We start from the raw sequence: 18,778 nt of genomic DNA on the forward strand, positions 1-18,778 counted from the left end.
GGCACGAACTTCAACAACGATTACGGCGACAACAACGAAACGACGAGGACGACGACAACGATAACAACAAGAACAACAACAAAAACAACGACAATGACAATAATTGTTAAACAATTATCCAACAACAATACAACCACTATCGTCCTGGTATCAACCGAGCCATCGTCATCCGACAGGACCACCAAGCAAACCTTCCCTCTCCTTCTCTTGGTTAAACTAAAACTAACACGACCAACCTGCCACTAACCATCGCTTTTCATTTGTCACGTTCCTCTACTAATACATCTCTATACAAAGCCAGCTCACGAAATTTCCACAAGATGGTCTCTTACCTTTGGAAAATCATCATGACAAGGAGGTCACTTACGAGAGAACTCGTTGCGTTCAAAGCAATCCATCCTCCTTTCTATTTCTTGAGATTTTAACTAAAACGATAAGTAATGTTTGGGAAGAAAAAGAAGAAGAAGAAAAAAAAAAAGAAAACAAAAAAAAAATATAAGTTATCCCTTGAGAAACGTTAGGATAAAAAGAAAACGAAAAAGAAAATGAAAGAGAAAGAGCAAAATGAAAAGGAAGAAAAAGAGGAAAGGAACACGAAACGTTGGTAGAATTTTATCGACGGGAAGGATCATCCGACATTTTCACCCTCGCCGTTATCTAATCCGGGATTTGCGTATTTTCGAGACACGCCGAAGGGTGTGTCCCGTTCTTTTCCCTTTTTTTTTTCTTCAACGAATGCCACGGTCTTTCCTTTTCGAGATGAAAACCTTACAAATATTAAGAATAAACCCTCCTCTCCTCGCGGGCAAGCGATGCTATCCATCTCCCTCTCTCTCTCTCTCTCTCTCCCTCCCTCTCTCTCTCTCTCTCTCTCTCTCTCTCCCGTTTAGAGACCTCTTTCTTCCTCCACCACCACCAACTTCGTCATCGTTCCTGCCGTTGCCGGAAGCCTCAGCAAAGCCGATTTGTTTTGATCTCCTTCCTCGGGATTTCAGATGTCTCCTCTTTTTGCCAAAGTATTGCTGCTGCAAGAAAAGGATACTTTCCCCTCCGACCTTATTCCCTACTCTCTCTCTCTCTCTCTCTCTCTCTCCCTCCCTCCCTCTTCCTCTCCTTCTTCCCTCCGTCTCTTTCTCTCTCACTATCTCTCTCGAATATAAAAAGATACAAATAAAAACGCATACTCAATGAAATCAATTATAAACGAGTTAAGTTTTTCTAACCTTACCCTTTCTAAATTTTCTCGATATATCACACAACACATATATGTACTTATTTTATATATATATATATATATATATATATATATATATATATATATATATGTTTTCTAACAAAGTATTTTCTAAGGAGATAAATTCTTTTTATTTATCTCTTACAATTTATTAATTACGATTTCTCGTATAAATTAAGATTTTATTTATGATCTCGCAAAAAAAAAAAAAACAAAAAAAAAAAAGAGAAAAAAGAAAGAGAAACAAAATCAAAAAAGAAAACATAATAGACGAGAAATAAAAGAAAGATACGAAATTGTCCACGTTTGTTCCCTCTCATTCCCATGCGAAATTTCCATTTCGGTGAAAGATTAATATGGAAATACGGGGTGGGACTTGGGAGAAGCGGTATTATTATCTAAGGATTTCCTTCGTTCCCTCTCTTCTTCTATCTTCTCCTTTTTCTCCTCCCCTCCACCTCCCTCCTCCATCTCCTTCCTTGTCCCTCTCTTCTTTATCTCACCGAACGCACTTTCGAATGGGCGCGTACATTAAGGGAGGTCTTAATATCGCTGAAATACGTACATCACTTCGAACGAGAAGTCGGTATCGCCTTACGGGGATGAAAGTGACACATACACTTACACTCACACATATACGTATAAGGACGAATGTTCTTTCTCTCTCTCTCTCTCTCTAGCTTTTGTCGAGTGTTGGAAACGAGACTTCGGAACGCCGTACTCGAAGCTTCCTTTAGGAAAGCAGCACATAGCCTACGAGAGACTGTATAGTCGTTGAGTCGTTGCTGCATCAGCCAGTCCGTTTATAAGAGGGTTGGACGATCGTTCGGCCGATTTTAATCCTCGAGGGGTGCGTTCTCGATGGAAAGCGAGCAAGAATAATAGTGATCGGACGAACTTCGAATTTAATCTTCGAGAGAATCTTTCTTTCTCTCATACAAACTTCCCTCCATTGACCCTCCGACCTTCTCCTCCGTCATTCCCTCATGATCGACTATTTGCTATTTAAATTTCTTTTTTTTTTTCATCTCTTTTTTTTTTCCGTAGAATACGAGACATAAACAAAACAAATGAAATGAGATAACGCGAGCTTAATTAAGCTCGATTTTTTAACCTTCTCATTGTCCTATCGTAAATATTATTTTTTATTTCTTTCTCTCTCTTGTCTTTCTCCTTCGAAGAAAATATAAAACTTCGACGAGGGAAGAAAATAGAAAAGGTTAACATAGGATAAATCGATGTTAATTTTATAAATTGAATCGATATTAATTTTATAGAAGAAAATAATGCAAAGTACGTATAAAGTTTGCATAATTGCATAAAGTTAGAATAAAGAATAGATTGCCGTTTATTTTAATTTATAGCTTTATATACGTTCGATCGGTATTATGAATAAATGATCAGTATTTTTTAATAAAATATTATTACAAATTTTGTAATAACGCGTGAGGAAAATCGTGAAAGCTTGAACATTTACGCCGATTTAATATATTCGCATATAATACCGAAAGATTTATTTTAGAAAAAATTTATCGTCGATTGATAAATATATTGACGGTGAATAAAATGAAAGAGAATGATAAATAAGAAGGTCGTAAGAAGGTCAAATGGAAAATCTTTTCTCGTTTTTCTTTCTTTTTTGTATTTTCTTTTAATCACACGTCGTTAGAGTTAAGTAATGCGATTTAAAAAAGAAAAAAAAAGAGAAAAAAGAGAAAGAAAGAAATAAAAAGAAAGAAGAAGTGAAAAAAAAAAAATTCGATGTGTATGTACACCTCTCAGTGATCGGATCTCACGCGGCCAAGAGAAGGCACCTGCAATCGTAGTCCTTTTTCTAGATACCGGAGCTTCAAACGCGAGAGACCGACACTTCCTTTTTATATATATATATATATATATATATGTGTGTGTGCATATGTATATGTATGTATATATATATATATATATATATATATATATATATATATATATATATATTTAAAGTATTCTGCATTTTTCCTTTTTTCTTTTTCTCTCTTTTTTTTCTCTATTTTATTTTTCTTTTTCTCACTTTTTTCTACCTTCGAAGAATTTTACGTGCTTCGCTAGTTCGTCTTACTTCTATATAGTTTTTCCACGTTAAAATGAAATAAAAACTCACGTTCAAATTATTGCCCCCTTTTTCTGTTTTTTTTTTTTTTTTTTTTTTTTTATATTTAATATCTCTCATAACAAACATTAAATTCAATCAGATAACTACGATTAAGGAAGAACGAAGACAAGGAAAAAAAAGGAAAAAAAAAAGAAAAAAAAAAGAAAAAAGATAGTTGATCATTCCATATTTACAAAAATCTTTCCTTTTCGAACTGGATATTGAACGAATATTAAAATGATTAAAGAAAAGAAAAGGAAAGAAGAAGAAGAAAAAGAAGAAGGAGAAAAAGAAAATAAATAGAGGCAAATAAAAAAGGAAATAAAAAAGAAAGAAAGAAAGAAAAAAAAAAGAATAAAAAGGAATAAAAGTCTGATTAAGCTTTGAGAAATAATCTTTCGTTCGCTTTTCATCAACGACCTGCTGCTGTTGGTAACAAAACCACACCACTGTCATCACCACCACACCATCGCCACAAGAAGAAACAGAAATAGTTATATCATATCTGTACATATATACATATATATATATATATATATATATATATATACTATTACACAAGCGCTACTGTAGAAGCTTTCCGGACGTGTGATGGGTATCAGACTCGTATGCGAAAGCCGACGTAAAATTTTCCACGTGTTCGAGAAAGAAATCCTTTTGCGAGGCCACTCGTTTTCGCGGACGACGGCTGACGCGTATTGTACGTACATATACATACATATATACATACATACATACATATACATATATATATATATATATATATATACGGTATGGAGGGTGCGTACAAGCCCTCCGCCGCCATCTCTCTCCCACTTTCCTCCCTTTCTCATTTTTTTTTCCTCTCTTTTCCACCCTCGCCTCGTCCCTTTTATTCGACGCTTTACTAAGTGTTCACATTTCAAACAATACCCGGGCTACTCTCGCACTTCTCGTCCTTCTTCTCTCTCTCTCTCTCTCTCTTTTTTTCCATACCACCCCTTCTTCTCCTTCCTCCCTCCTTTAACCACTCGCCCACACCCTCCCCTTCCCCCTTTTCTCTATCTTTTTTCTTCGTCGACGTACACGCGAGAGGAACGAATGCTGCAGTCGCCGCCACCGCCACATTTTCCTCTTCCACGTTTTTCTTCCAACCGAGCCAGGGGTAGTACCCATAGTGCCCGTAATACCCGGGCTATATACGCAGCATTTCGTATCAGCTTCCGTACCTCATGTTTTTCATTAGCCGACTCGCCGGGCCCGCCCCAGGATGAATTTTCTTTCGTATCGGTTGAAAGGGGAAAAAAAAAAAATTTATAAAAAGAAAGAGAAGAGAAAAAAAAATAAAATACAGTAGAAGAAAGAAAGAATTGGAAAGAAAGGAAGAGAGAGAGAGAGAGAGAGAGAGAGAGAGAGAGAGAGAAAGAAAAAAGTAACAGAGGAAGAAATAAAAAAAGACGAAGAGAAAGAATATAAACGATTCTCTTTCTCCCTCTCTCTCTCTCTTTCTCTCTCTGTGTGTAATCGAACTCTTATCTGTAAAAAATAGCATTCATTAAAAAATTGTATTGCACACCTCGTAAACTAACGACGAATAAAAAAAAAAAGAATAATGATAAGAAGTATATGTGTAAAAAAAAAAAGAAAAAAAACAAAAATAAAAAAAGAGGAAAGAAAAAAAAAATGGAAATTGGAAAATAACAAAAAGCAGAATAAAAAGAATGCCTCTACTTCTCTAATTTTCCTTATTTTCATGAGGGGAGTGACTGCGTCGATGGGTGGTAAGGAGAACAATATATTCCCTCCCATCCTTTCTTTCCCCGTTCACTTCGTCAGGTCAACCCCACCTCGTACTGTAAAACTTTCCCCTTCCTCGTTTCTTCCCTCGAAAACTTCGTCGTCACGTAAATCTTTCACGAATTACGCGAAGCGAACGAGCGAGCTGCTGAGCGACCGTCTATACTCAACTCTTACGACGTAACATCGTTAAACCCTTCCGAAGGGAGCCCGTTAACTTTCACCCCCCGTTCATGGCGGAACGGAGTACTGTCACGCCCCCGCCGCTTCGCTCACCTTACCACCCCCTCTAACCCTTAAATCTCCCCTATCTCCTCCTCTTTCTCCCTTCTCAAATTCATTTTTGTTCGTGAAATTCGTGCCGTGAGAGATAAATTTTTTTCTCATTTCCAGTTAGAAGAAACCCAACCGCGAGCATACTACGCACGCGTTAGAGGTTTTTAAAGCTCTTATTTATACACACAAACATACATATATACGTACACGGTACATATATATGACTGGAAAGATTTACGAGGCGTGGTATAACCATCGTACTATATCACGAGTGCATCGTCCTCTCTCTCTCTCCCTCTCTCTTTCTCTCTGTCATAAGTGGTCTGATAAACGGAATACAAGCTTTTCTCTCATTCTATCATTAAATTTCTCCTTCCTTTCGCACGAAAAATCTCTCCTATGGCTTTGTTGTGACATTGCACTTTTGAATGCGTGGTGAAATATATATATATACACACACACACACACACACATATATATATATATATATATTTAGAGAAAGAGAGAGGATGATAGGGTGGGGGTGGTGGGTTTCGGGGATTGGATGACGTGGTAACGAACGAGCCCCAGGTCTCGCTTCATTACGCGCACGTGCAATAAACCTCTTTCGATAATACTCCTTCTCTTCATACTTCTTCCGATAGAGAAAGAAGAGAAATAGGAAGGAGAGAATTCGATCGAATACGATTTCTTTTTTATTCTTTTCATCTTCCACTTCTACTTCTTCTCAACGTTCACCAACCTCCATACTATTACTCTCATCCACCCTCAACCTTTTACCTCGAATACGTTGACTACTCGATGACGTTGATTTCGACGGAAGAATAACTTCGATTATTGGTCCGAGAACCCAGCCCAGCCAAACTATTGTGTGTATATATATATATATATACTTTATGTACGTATATATATATATATATAAAGGCGTAGGTGATACCGCCGTTCAACCGTGCAAACGTCTACCATGTACGTAACAACAATAAAAGAAGAAGAAAAAAAAAAAAATAAATCTTGCACACGGAGTCTTTCGAAAGCTTTTCGATTCGTTCAAATTGTATTCGAGTTGACTCGTGTCGAAGGCCATATTCAGCGGAAGTAAATTCAGAAAAATGTACGAAAAGTACGACGACGAGAAGAAGAAGAAAAAGAGAGATGGATGGAGGGTATGACGTGTGGGAGGACTAAGTACCGTTGAGTACTGAGAGATCGTAGAAATTGTAGAAAAAATTTATTGGATCTTTCTTCATTTTCCTGAATTCTTTTTCCTTCTTTTCGTTTTCGAAGGCCTACGATGAGAAAGTTTTCCAAGGAAAGGGATATGTAAAATGGAGGAGAAGGTGATTTTATGGCCAGCTAGCGTGCAAGAGAATACGACGAGGAATAAACCGTGAATCGTGCGCGGACGGTTTAATTCATTTATCCTACCGTGATAAACGATTGAGCAAGAGTAATTCCATCCTGCGGTTTTGGTTTTCGCACCCGACCAACTCGCGTACGTATATCTACATAGATAGATATATAAGCGTGTGCGTGAGTGTTTGCGTATGTGCGTGCGCGTGTATCCCGATGTATGTGTGTTAGTAAAATGTACGTTTGTACGTGTTTGGATGTCGCAGTCTCTCATATGTCTCACTACCCTTTCTCTCTCTCCCTCTCTCTCTATCTCTCTCTCTTTCACTCTTTCTCTCTCTATCTATCTATTTGTCTGTCTCACTCTCACTCGTTCCGATCTTCTCTCTTTCGCGCATTTCACTCCGTTCGCACATCCGCGGACAATGGCCAAAATTGCATTTTCAAATTCAAAAACCACAGATTGAATTTTGACCGGGTACCACGTTTAAACGGTCTACGTGATGCTATATTGTCCGAAGGAAACGATGTCAAGTTCATCGCTAGGATCTAAATTACGTGAATCATTTCGATAACTGATACGTAATGCGTTATCTTTAATTTCAAATAATCAATTCTTAATGTCAAATCTTCTACTTTTCTTTCTTTCTTTTTTTCTTTTTTTTCTTTTTTTTGCCCACCTTTTTTTCCTTCACTCTTCATTAATCAACGAATAAAATTTATCCATTAATTTCGACATTCTATCAGACATAACAAATGTAATATTATCTAATCGAATTTTAATTAAAATTTAAATTCAATCATACCAAACGCAATTAATAGATGATGTATCTATGTTAAAAAAAAAAAAAAAAAAAAAAAAAAAAGGAGAAGGAAAGAAAAGAAATATGAAAAAAAAAAGAAAGATAAAAAAGAAAGAAGAACAAAAAAAGAAAATTAAGAAGAAAACATTTTTCATTTTTCTTTTCTTCAATATTATAACGACAAATTACGAAGGACGACGAGGCCAAATCAATTCGGCACTATTAAACGTTCACTAATTAATATTTCCAATGATAAACATATACCTATAAAGACAAACACAGCACTTCTACGGTCAGAGAGAACGAGAGAGAAAGAGAGAGACAGAGACAGAGAGAGAGAGAGAGAGAGAGAGAGAATCGATTCAACAAATATTTGATGGAACCTCCAGGACCATTAGCTCAAATGAAAATCGATCTTTAACAAATGAGAAAAACATTTGGAATAAATGAAGTCCTACATACAAATATATGTATATACATATATATATAAATATGTATATACATACATATATATATTTTTTTTTCTTCCTTGAGGATAATTTTAACTTCTTCTTTTTTTTTTGTTAAAAGACAGAAGAAGAAGATGAGAGAGCATGAGAATTGGTAAGTCAAGAGAGTGAATAAGAGAAAGAAAGAAAAAGAAAAAAAGAGAGAGACAGATAAATAGAGAGGGAGAGAGAGAGAGAGAGAGAGAGAGAGAAAAAGAGAAAAAGAGAAAGAGAGAGAACAGGGTGGTTTCGCATCCCACAGGACGTGGAAAAAAGGAAGTGCAATTTACTCGGGTCGAGAACATCAGAGTGAGAAAGAGAGAGTGCAGAGATAAAAAGAGAAAACGAGAGATAGAGAGAAAGAGAGAGAGAGAGAGAGAGAGAAGGATAAGGAAGAAGACGCGTTCCGTTGGCGCTCTCTCATCCACTTTGCAGGGCTTCTCATTCTATCCAATCTCGCTGCTCTATCAGTTTCCCCATACACGATTCCATCTCACGAGCCATCCTGTAATCGATTTAAGTCTGGCTTTGCCGGCGAGGCCGCGCGCTGTTATTGCGGCTCACCGCGACTCTAGCATCCTCTTCGCTCTCTCTCTCTCTCTCTCTCTCTCTCTCTCTCTCTCTCACTCTCTCACTCTCTTTCTCTCTCTCTCTCTCTCTCTCTTTTGCTCTCTCTTGCTCTATCTATCTCTATCTCTCGTTTTCGTTGCTTCGTACGTCTCTACCGCGTTACGCGCGCATCTTCGTGACGAGAACGCGAGAACGACCTTCTCGTTCGTCTCTCTCTTTCTCTATCTTCTTCTATTAAAAGAAATATACAACGACGAACCAAGCTCATTCCTATTTTCTATAAAAAAAAAAAAAAAAAAAAAAAAAAAAAGAGAAGAAAAAAAGAAAAAAAAGAATACTTAAGACAAACTGGCTAATTAAGTTGATTAAGTTTACCAACTGACTCGGCCGACTTGACTTATCTGTTATTATAACATCATTATTGTAGATTTAAATAGTATCAAGGAAGATTTTTTTCCTTTCTTTTTTTTTTTTTTTTTTTTTTTTTTTTTTATCGAATAATAAAATGTTACCTTCTTTAATCGATATATATATATATATTATAAGCGAATAGATCGAGAAAAAGCATCGAGTACGCTTTATCGATTAAATAACTATCGTAGGTAGGAAGGGGAGAAGAAAAGAATGTTTTTTTTTTTTTTCTTTTTTCAGTTAGAAACAAGAATATCATCGCATATAATGTCTTTCTAATTCGATCGCAATCGAGAGAAGTAAACGTTCTAACTTGGTACTGTCCTATATGATCGTGGACAGCTATCTGATATTATCTCGTATAATAAAAGCCAAAGAATACGAAGTAAAAGAGAGAGAGAGAGAGAGAGAGAGAGAGAGAGAGAAAGAGAGAGAAAGTAGAATTCATCGTTGGCTTTGTGTACGAAGGGGATTCTGTTGAGGAGGAGGAGGAGGAGAAGGAGGTGGAGGTGGAGGATGAGAGGACACATTCGACGGGGATGAGGTGCGACGGCTGGTCGAGAGAGGAGACCGGGTCGAAGACGAAAAGATGGAGGGTAGAGAGCAAGCAAGCAACCAACCAACCAACCAACCAACCAAGAGAGGGAGAGAGAGAGATGAAGAAAGCAGGATGCTGACAGAGAGAACGAATGAGAGAGAGAGAGAGAGAGAGAAAGAGACAGAGGGAGAGAGAGATAAAGACGGAGAGAGGCCCGGTTCCAATATACTAAGAGCGAATACGCAAACCCGCAGCCAACGGCTAGTCCCCTGCTGTTCAGCATCGTTGATGTCGCTGTTAGCCGTTGCTCCTTCTGCCATAGGCTGCCGCCGTTTCCCTCTTCTACTACTACTACTACTTCTTCTTCTTCTTCTTCTTCTTCTTCTTCTTCTTCTTCTCCTCCTCCTCCTCCTCCTCCTCCTTTTCCTCCTAGCTATCTCTACCTCTCTCTCTCTCTCTCTCTTTCTCTCTCGCTCTCTCTTTTCTTGGAGCGTCGAGAGTCGTCCCCATTGTGCTCGGCAGCTCATTTATTTATGTCTCGGAAACTTTTTAATCTGATGAGATACTCGCTTGCCCACCTTCCTTAATTCTGCAGGGATTCTTCTTCCAGTTTCTCGTTCTCTCTCTCTCTCTCTCTCTCTCTCTCTCTCTCTTTCTCTCACTTTCGTCGCTCCTTCATAAGAAGAGGAACCAAACAACTCTTCTTCTTTTTGTTATTATTATTATTATTATTCTTTTTATTCTTTTTCTTAAAGTAGTCGTTAGAATTCGTCGATTGAACGTTTTCGAGATCAAATCTTAAAAATTACGTGAAAGATCACTATTGATCCTCTTGATATCGATTAAGAAAGGATATTATAACTATTATTAACAATTACGATTAGAATGATTATCAGGACGAAGGAGAAAACGATGGTTAACGACGATGATGACGAAGAGGGATAGACCAAAAAGCCGGAGAGTGGAAAACAGCGTTGAAAATTTATCAGGAACGTCGTAACAATGCTGGCTCGAGTCGGTCGGTCGGTCGGTCGGTCCGGTCGGTCGGTCGGGCGGTCGGTCGGTTGGTCGTTTGGTCGGTATGATGTGGGAAATTCTCTGGAAGCTGGAGCCACGAAACTCAAACTACCGGCGAAGTTATGAACTATTTCAATGAGTTTACAGGAGTTACTCGTTGGCGGTTAGTTGATTACCCTGGTCTCTCCAATTTACGAATTTACATTAAACACGGGTTTCTCTCTCTCTCTCTCTCTCTCTCTCTCTCTCTCGGCTATCGTGTGAAAACTTCCACGAGCCGTTAAGCACGCGCGCGTGCTTTCTCTTTCCTATACTAGAATCTGGTAATGCGCCGTTTGTGAAACGATTCTCTCTCTCTCTCTCTCTCTCTCTCTCTCTTTCTCTCTCTCTCTCTCTCTATTTCTCTCTGTCTCTATCTATTTTTCTCTACTTCTCTCTCTTCCTCTCTTTCTACACCTTCTTTTCGTCATTTAACATTCGTTATCCTACGGAGATTAGAAACGTCCTTTGACTCAGTTCGAATGATAACGAGAACGCGCATTCCTACTACTTGGAACTTGGATTTTTTGTCTTCTTTCATTCTTTTTTTCTTTTTTTCTTTTTTTCGGCTTAGATAACACACGTAAAAACGTTTCAAGTTACAAAAGAGTTCAGTAGAGAAAGTACAATGACGTAGTGCGCGTGTGTGTAGAGGGATATATGTATACATATATATATATATATATGTGTGTGTGTGTTTGTGCGTATGTGTGTAAAGGGGTGAAGGGACAAATGGTGATGGATATCGGGAGATGGTTAACGACATCTTCCTTTATCGGCTATCGTATTCCAGGAAGACTATCTATAGCCGTACGACGAACAAAGGATCTTCTTCTGAAGGAAATTAGGGTATGCCCGGTAGGTTACAATGGTCATTCCCGAGGAAACTTTTCAGAGCGTGCTTCCGAGGCTTCGTTTCCTTCGTAGTGAAATACTCGTATCTCGCTTGCTCTTACAGAAGCCAAGAAGACACACAATCGACTTCCTATCTCTGTCTCCACTCTCTTCTCTCGCATACTTTCAACCCTCTCTCTCTCTCTCTCTCTCTCTCTCTCTCTATTTCTCAAGCTCGTTCTTGCTATAGAGAAGAGAGAAGAAGACAAAAAAAGGGGTATAGCTATAGGGAGGTAAGCTATGTACGCCCTCCCTGGTTGCTTATCAGTCGTTTATAACGCCCTCTCTCTCTCTCTCTTTCTGCGGAAATGCAACGAGGATGGAAAAGAGAAAGAAGAAGAAGAAGAAGAAGAAGAAGAAGATGAAGATGAAGAAGGAGAAGAAGATCTTGGCCCCGCAGGCTCGGAGCTTTAATTCGCTGATTAGGCGGGAACGACAAGGAGCGGAAAATAATCGGGCTTTCAGTCCTGGCATTTTTCAATCCTCTTCCTCCGCGCCGGAGTTGTTCCTTTCACTGGACTCGAGGCCGGCACGCGGAGGACGGCGAAAAGGGACTGCTGACGCTCCTCCTTCTCTCTTTCCCAACCTCCCAACCTCTCTCTCCTTCTCTCTCTCTCTCTCTCTCTCTCTCTCTTTACTCCATCTTTCTATCCCTGTCTCTTTCTCTCCTTTTCTTCGGAGAAGTCGACTCCTCTCAAAGTCGTCGTCGACTCCCCCACAAGTCTTGTCTTCCTTCTCGTTGTTACTCCTTCTCTCTTTCTCTCTCTTTTTATCTTTATCTCTCTCTCTCTCTCTCTTTCCCTCTCTTTCCCTCTCTCCATATGCTCTTCTTCCGTCTTACTCCACCTCCAAGCTCCTTCGCATGTAGACAGCAACCTCGTTATCGTACAGCCGCGAGTGTCCCTTCGATGCTATAGCTCATAATGCTATTCAAGGTGAAATATGAATGTGCTCTCCCAACTAAAGTTTCCGAGCATCCGACGTGCTAATAATGTGAGCAGCCGACCGAACTTTTCTTCCTTCTTCATTTTCTCTTTCTCCCTCTCCCTCTCTCTCTCTCTCTCTCTCTCTCTCTATTTCTCTATCTATCTATCTATCCATCTATCTCTCTCTTTCTCTTTCTGTCTATCACTTCTTCTTTTCTTCCTCTTTTTTCCCTTTTTTCTTTCTTCCACTTCTTGCGTTATCTCTTTCAGGGACAACATACCTATCATCATCATCATCATCATCATCATCATCATTATTATCATCCGATGTATCTCGTTTGTTTCTTATTTATCATCATTCGACGACAACTCCATAAAATATTTTTGTCTTTCTATGTATTTCTACGAAGTAGGTACTTATGACAATCAAAATATGCAAGTAGTGGTAATTTCTCTCTCTCTCTCTCTCTCTTTCTCTCTCTCTCTTTTTCTTTCCCTTTATATATATATATATATATATATATATATATATATATATATATTAATTAATTATAACTTTTTATGTACTAAAATAAACATTTAAATATCTATTTATCTCACTTTTTCTAAAATATAATCACATGGTTATTTCTCATTCAATTTATTAAGATAGATCAATGGGGCTCGTTTAAAATGGAAGCCTGGAGAGCGGTTAAATGGTAATTGCAGTGTACCTAGCTTTACGCGTGTAATACTTCGTCGGCTCGCGTCTTCTTCTTTAAAGAAAGCAAAAAAGAAAATGGGAGAGAGAGGGAGAGAGAGAGAGAGAAAGATGCAGTTCTCCCATGAACGTGATTACGCGCGACGCGTTAGTCGCACGCGAATTAATAGCCGCGTTCTCGTATGTAACACGCGCGTAAACATAGGGAATAATACCCACTTACAGGTAGATATTATTCGCATATTATAATATACGTAAAGTCAGGGAAGGGGAGCGGACGGGGTGGGGGAAGCGTACGTGAGAAGAGGACGAGGTAGTATATATGTACGCACGAATTAGCGGCTGAATGTATTACTAGTACCAGGTATACCAGTACCAGTACTAGTATCAGCACCAGCACCAGCACCATCAACAGCCGCAGCAGCAGCGGCAGCAGCAGCAGACGAGTACGCGGACGAAAGCCGTAATTTTTTCATTATGACCACGAGCAGAAGAAATACCCTTAGGGGGCGGTCTTCCTGCTGGAGGGCTCTCTCTCTCTCTCTCTCTCTCTCTCTCTCTCTCTCTCTCTCTCTTTCTTTTTCTCACGTTCGTTCGTTCAGTCGCTCTTTCTTTCTTTCTTTTTCACTCTCTTCGCGTTCGGCCCATGCCACGTTATATTCCAACGAAAGCTTTCTGTCTTTCCTCTTTTCTACTTTTCCCTATCTCTCCTCTTGACGTTTCTCTCTCTCTCTCGCTCTCTCTCTCTCTCTCTCTCGTTCGGCAGCACAGGTTCACTCACTTTTTTAATGCGCGAGAGTCATACAATAACAGGAGCCAGAGTCCCGGCACGGCCCATTAAAAACTTGCAATTAGCATTTAAAATATAAACCTTCGAGCGGAGAGGAATAGAGATAGAGAGTGAGGAGGTGGGAGGGGGGAGAGCGGGGAAGATATATATATATATATAGAAAGAGAGAGAGAGAGAGAGAGAGAGAGAGAGAGAGAGACAAAGTGAGATGTCTAATGAAAGGGGTCTTTTGGATTGGCTAAATGCCTTTCAGCCGCTGCTGAACCGCGCGCGCTCGTTTTAAATGGAACTCACCCCTGATTGGCCGCCACTACTGCAACTCACCGTTTCTCTAACCGACACCGACTACCACCCTCTCTCTCTCTCTCTCTCTCTCTCTCTCTCTCTCTTACTTTTACTCCTTCGCATTCCTCTACGTTCGACGCCATTCATCGAGGTTAAAAAGAAAGAGAAAGAAAGACAGAGCGAATAGGGGGAGAGGATCGGGGTATGTTTGGGGGATGAGGGAGAGGGGTCAGAAGAATTCTGCACTCGCCACGGATTTATCTCAGCTCTGGAAAAACGTTCGTTTCCATCCGACGCTGCCCACCCGTTCGCCCGCCATTTACCCCTTTTCTATCCCTTCCCTCTACCACCCCTAACTCATCACCCACCCAACCTCTATCCTATCCTACTCTACCCTTCACCCTTCATACTCCACGCTCATCTATTTCACTTTTCTATTCCGTTTCTTCTTCTTTCTTTCTTCTCCTCATCCTCATCCTCATCCTCATCCTCATCCTTCTTCTCTCAACGCTTTCGTGGATTCTCAACGAACAAAAGACACATCGTGCTTTTCTCGTCCAAATATCGAAGGCATCTTCCCTCTTCCTCTTGCTTTCTCTCTCTCTCTTTCTCTCTCTCTCTCTCTCTCTCTCTCTCTCTCTCTCTCTCTATTCGTTCCTCTCTTTCTCTCTCTTAGATGCGCATGGTCGATTCGAAGATCGTAAACTTAGCTTTCCCAACTTCATCGTCCTTTTAAAAGGTGGTATAATCATTCTATGCCTCGTACATTGGACAAACTGAACTCTTCTATCAGGAAAGCCGATATAGCATCATGAGATAGAGGAAGATAAAAAAAGAATGTGAGCAAGAGGTAGACGAATAGATAGATAGATAAATAGATAGATAGATAGTTGGATAGATATAGATAGGAAACTCGAAAGGCAAAGTTCGAAGGAGGTCGGTGAATCCCTCGACGCAAAGCGTCGTTTTACGTGACCAAGGATAGATAAAGAAAGATAAAGAAACAAAGAAAGAAAGAAAAAAAAAAAAAGACAAAAATAAAAAGAAAAAGAAAGAAGATGAAAAAATACATTGCTCGACGGAAACCAACCGACCTTTTATTACTCGCTTCTTTTCTCCCTTTTTCGAATCTTAACGGTAAGAGAAGATTTTATGAAAACGAAACCGTACGAGGACACTGGAGAAGAAGTGAAAAAGAAAAAGAGAAAAAAAGAAAGAAGAGGATAGAGAGAAATACAGGTGGGGGAAGTGGATCGAGGTTTAGAAGAAGAGAAATAGAATGAGAAAAAGAAATAGACAGATAGAAAGAAAGAGGGAGGGAGGGAGGGAGGGAGAGAAAAAGAGAGAGGGGAAAAGGAAGAAGGGCGCGTTAATAATTCGCACTCGGACGAGTCCATTGTCCTGCTGTAGGCGCACGCGACCGTTCCAATTATGGCACTCTGCCTTGTTGAGGCAGCTTCTTCCTCTTCCCCTCATCCTACTCTCTACCTTCTTACTTCCCCTCTTTCTTTCTCTCTCTCTCTCTCTCTCTCTCTCTCTCTCTCTCTCTCTCTCTCTCTGGCTCACCGACTCCACTCTCTCCTCCTTCCTCTTTTGCTCATTTCTCCGCGGATACGTTCCGGAGCTCCTTTTCACCCCGGAGAGAATTTTAATTACAATCGCAATTATCCTCCGAGAAAATTTCGCTTGAATGCCCGCGGACTAACAATCCGACGACACGTAACGTCGCTGATTCTTCCAACGAGGACAAACAGCGAACGAAGAAATGAACGAACGAACGAACGAACGAACGAACGAACGAACGAACGAATGAACGAATGAAGAAACGAACGAAGAGGCATGAGAACCATCACTAAAACCATAACCATCTTCATCATCGTGAAAAGTCTTTGACGATGATGGAATATGTATCGTCTAAGAGGTAAGCGTGTCTGTCTTCTTTTTCCTATTTGTTTCCTCTCTCCTCTCTCTCTCTCTCTCTCTCTCTCTCTCTCTCTCTCTCTCTCTAAACTTCTTCAAACCTCATTACCGAGACACGATGCGAGACTACAGGTCGTCGTCGTCGTCGACGTCGTGCACGGATGACGACGAAGGGTGCCACATTCTCTTTCTCATCCATGTTTTCCACAGAGTCTGTACGAATCCAACCACGATATCACCACCACTACCACCATCCATCACCATCACCCACCATCACTATCACCATCACACCACCATCGCCGCCGGACTTTCTACAAATTCTAAAAAGGTCTTCTTCTCTTCCTTCTTTTTATCAAGAAGGTTGATGGTGGTAGTAGTACGAAGAGCTTACCTTCACGCTTCACGAAGAGTCGAGTGCTCGACTTCTTCATTTTCGAGTGTTCAACTTCTCCATTTTCGACTGCTCTTTTTCCTCTTTGTTTTCACAAGACGCCTGCCTTGCCTTGCCTTGCCTTACCTTGCCTTACCTACCTACCTATCTACCTACCTTCTAGGTTTCTCTCTTTCTCCTTCTTTCAATTTTCTTCTCTCTCTCTCTCTCTCTCTCTCTCACTCTCTCTCTCTATCTTTTTCTTTTCATATATTGTACATATACCTATCTCGTGACTTTCGTAAGGGTAAGTCATTCGTTTCCAACTGTTATATGATACTATGGAACATATGACCGTAATTGAATTACTTAGTGTGAAAGAGAAAAAGAAAGAGAGTTAAAAAGACAAACAGATAGACAGACAGACAGAGAGAGATAGAGAGATAGAGAGATAGAAATAGAGAGAGAGAGAGAGAGAGAGAGAAATAACACAAAATTATTGGCTTTGTAAATTTTCTTTCGCGTGTAAGCTAATTAAACGTTCCGAGTGAAGAAACGAAAGAATGATGTTAATAATTCCCAAGTAGAAGAGACCAGACGATAGTATGAATCGTTAAGGCAATCGGGTGTTTAGCCAAGACCTTCGTGAAATCACGTTGAGTTGGCACGTCACGCTTAGGTAATAATCACGATATGGTCGTACGATGTGTACGAGTTCGCGCGAGCGCGACCAACCGAAGCCAAGTAATTGAGAAACGCTCTTATGTTCGAACACGACTTGGCTACCGTTGGCAGGAGCCCCTAATAGGCCGCTTGGCACGCACGCGATTCATTCATAAAATCCTCTCCTCTTCCCTCCCTCTCTAGACTCCAACCCCTCTCCGCCCTTTACCCTACCCAACAAGTCACTATCCGCTAGTCTACGTCGTTACATACCGTGTGGCCAAGATCTACAGAAGCTACTAGACCACCACTCCACCCATCATCATCATCATCATCATCATCATCATCATCATCATCATCATCATCATCACCACTATTACTAAACTGCTACTATTAATACATTGTGAATGCTCCCATAGATCGAATATGTTTATCCTTCAGATGAATGTTCCTATTTAATATGATGGATTGACTTTGCTTAGTACTCGAAACTGAATTGCCATTTCAAATTTTATACTTAAATCAATAACCTTGATTATTCGAATGTTCGATTGATTATTTTAATACATTTGTATGTATTTATGAAGAGCCAATAGATATATTTAATAGTTTCTTTTTTTTGTTTTTTTTTTTTTTTTTTTTTTTTTTTTTTTTATAGATCTTTACGTGTTTTCATATTTAAAAATTTGATAAATATGTACATGTACATGTATATATATATATATATATATTTTTTTTTTGTTCTTTTTTTTTGTTAATAATTCTTGAAATTTTATATATGTAATTATCCTCGATTATATTCATATTTGACGATATAAATAAATTTTTTGAAAATTCTTCTTGGAATATCACGTTAAAAGCAAATATTATTCCTAATTACTCAACTCGTGAAATTACCTAACAGCTTTTAGGTACATTTTTATGACACATTTCTTTTTTTTTTTTTAATTACATATTTACCGATTACATAATATCAAGAGAAAAATGTTATTTGTACATTTGCATGTGTTAACAATATTTGTGTTAAATGTCTTTTTACATTTGCATAAATATGTAATAATTAATTATTTAATTACCTACATTGTCACGAAATTTTCATTACATTGTTTCTGCGTGTAAAGAAAAAAGAAAAAAAAAAGAAAAAAAAAAAGAGAAAAAAGAAAAAGAAAAAGAAACAAGAAAAAAGAAAAAACAAAAAAAGGGAAAAGATCAACACCGTAACGTTGCAATTAATTAAAATACTTACGTACCTTTAGTCCATTATATTTACTAATTTGAGCATATAGTAATAATAACACCTGGTTGATTTCAATTGAAAATAACCGAGTGTTACGAGGAAAAAAATTAATGAAATAAAAACGTCCTGTATATAATATATTACTCGATAAAAAATAATTATTTACTTGTTAATTATTGAAAGAAGGGATCAATTAGAAGAAAAGAAAAAAAAAGAAAAAAAGAGAGAAAAAAAAAAAAAGAAAAAGAACGAAAAGAACGAGAAAAACGAAAAACACAAAAACAAAAACAATAAAAAGAAAAAGAAAACCAAAAAGATTAATAAACAAAAAAAGAAAAAAAAAAAAAAAAAAAAAAAAAA

This window comes from Vespa crabro, chromosome 2, assembly GCF_910589235.1.
Source record: "Vespa crabro chromosome 2, iyVesCrab1.2, whole genome shotgun sequence".
Lineage (NCBI taxonomy): Eukaryota > Metazoa > Arthropoda > Insecta > Hymenoptera > Vespidae > Vespa > Vespa crabro.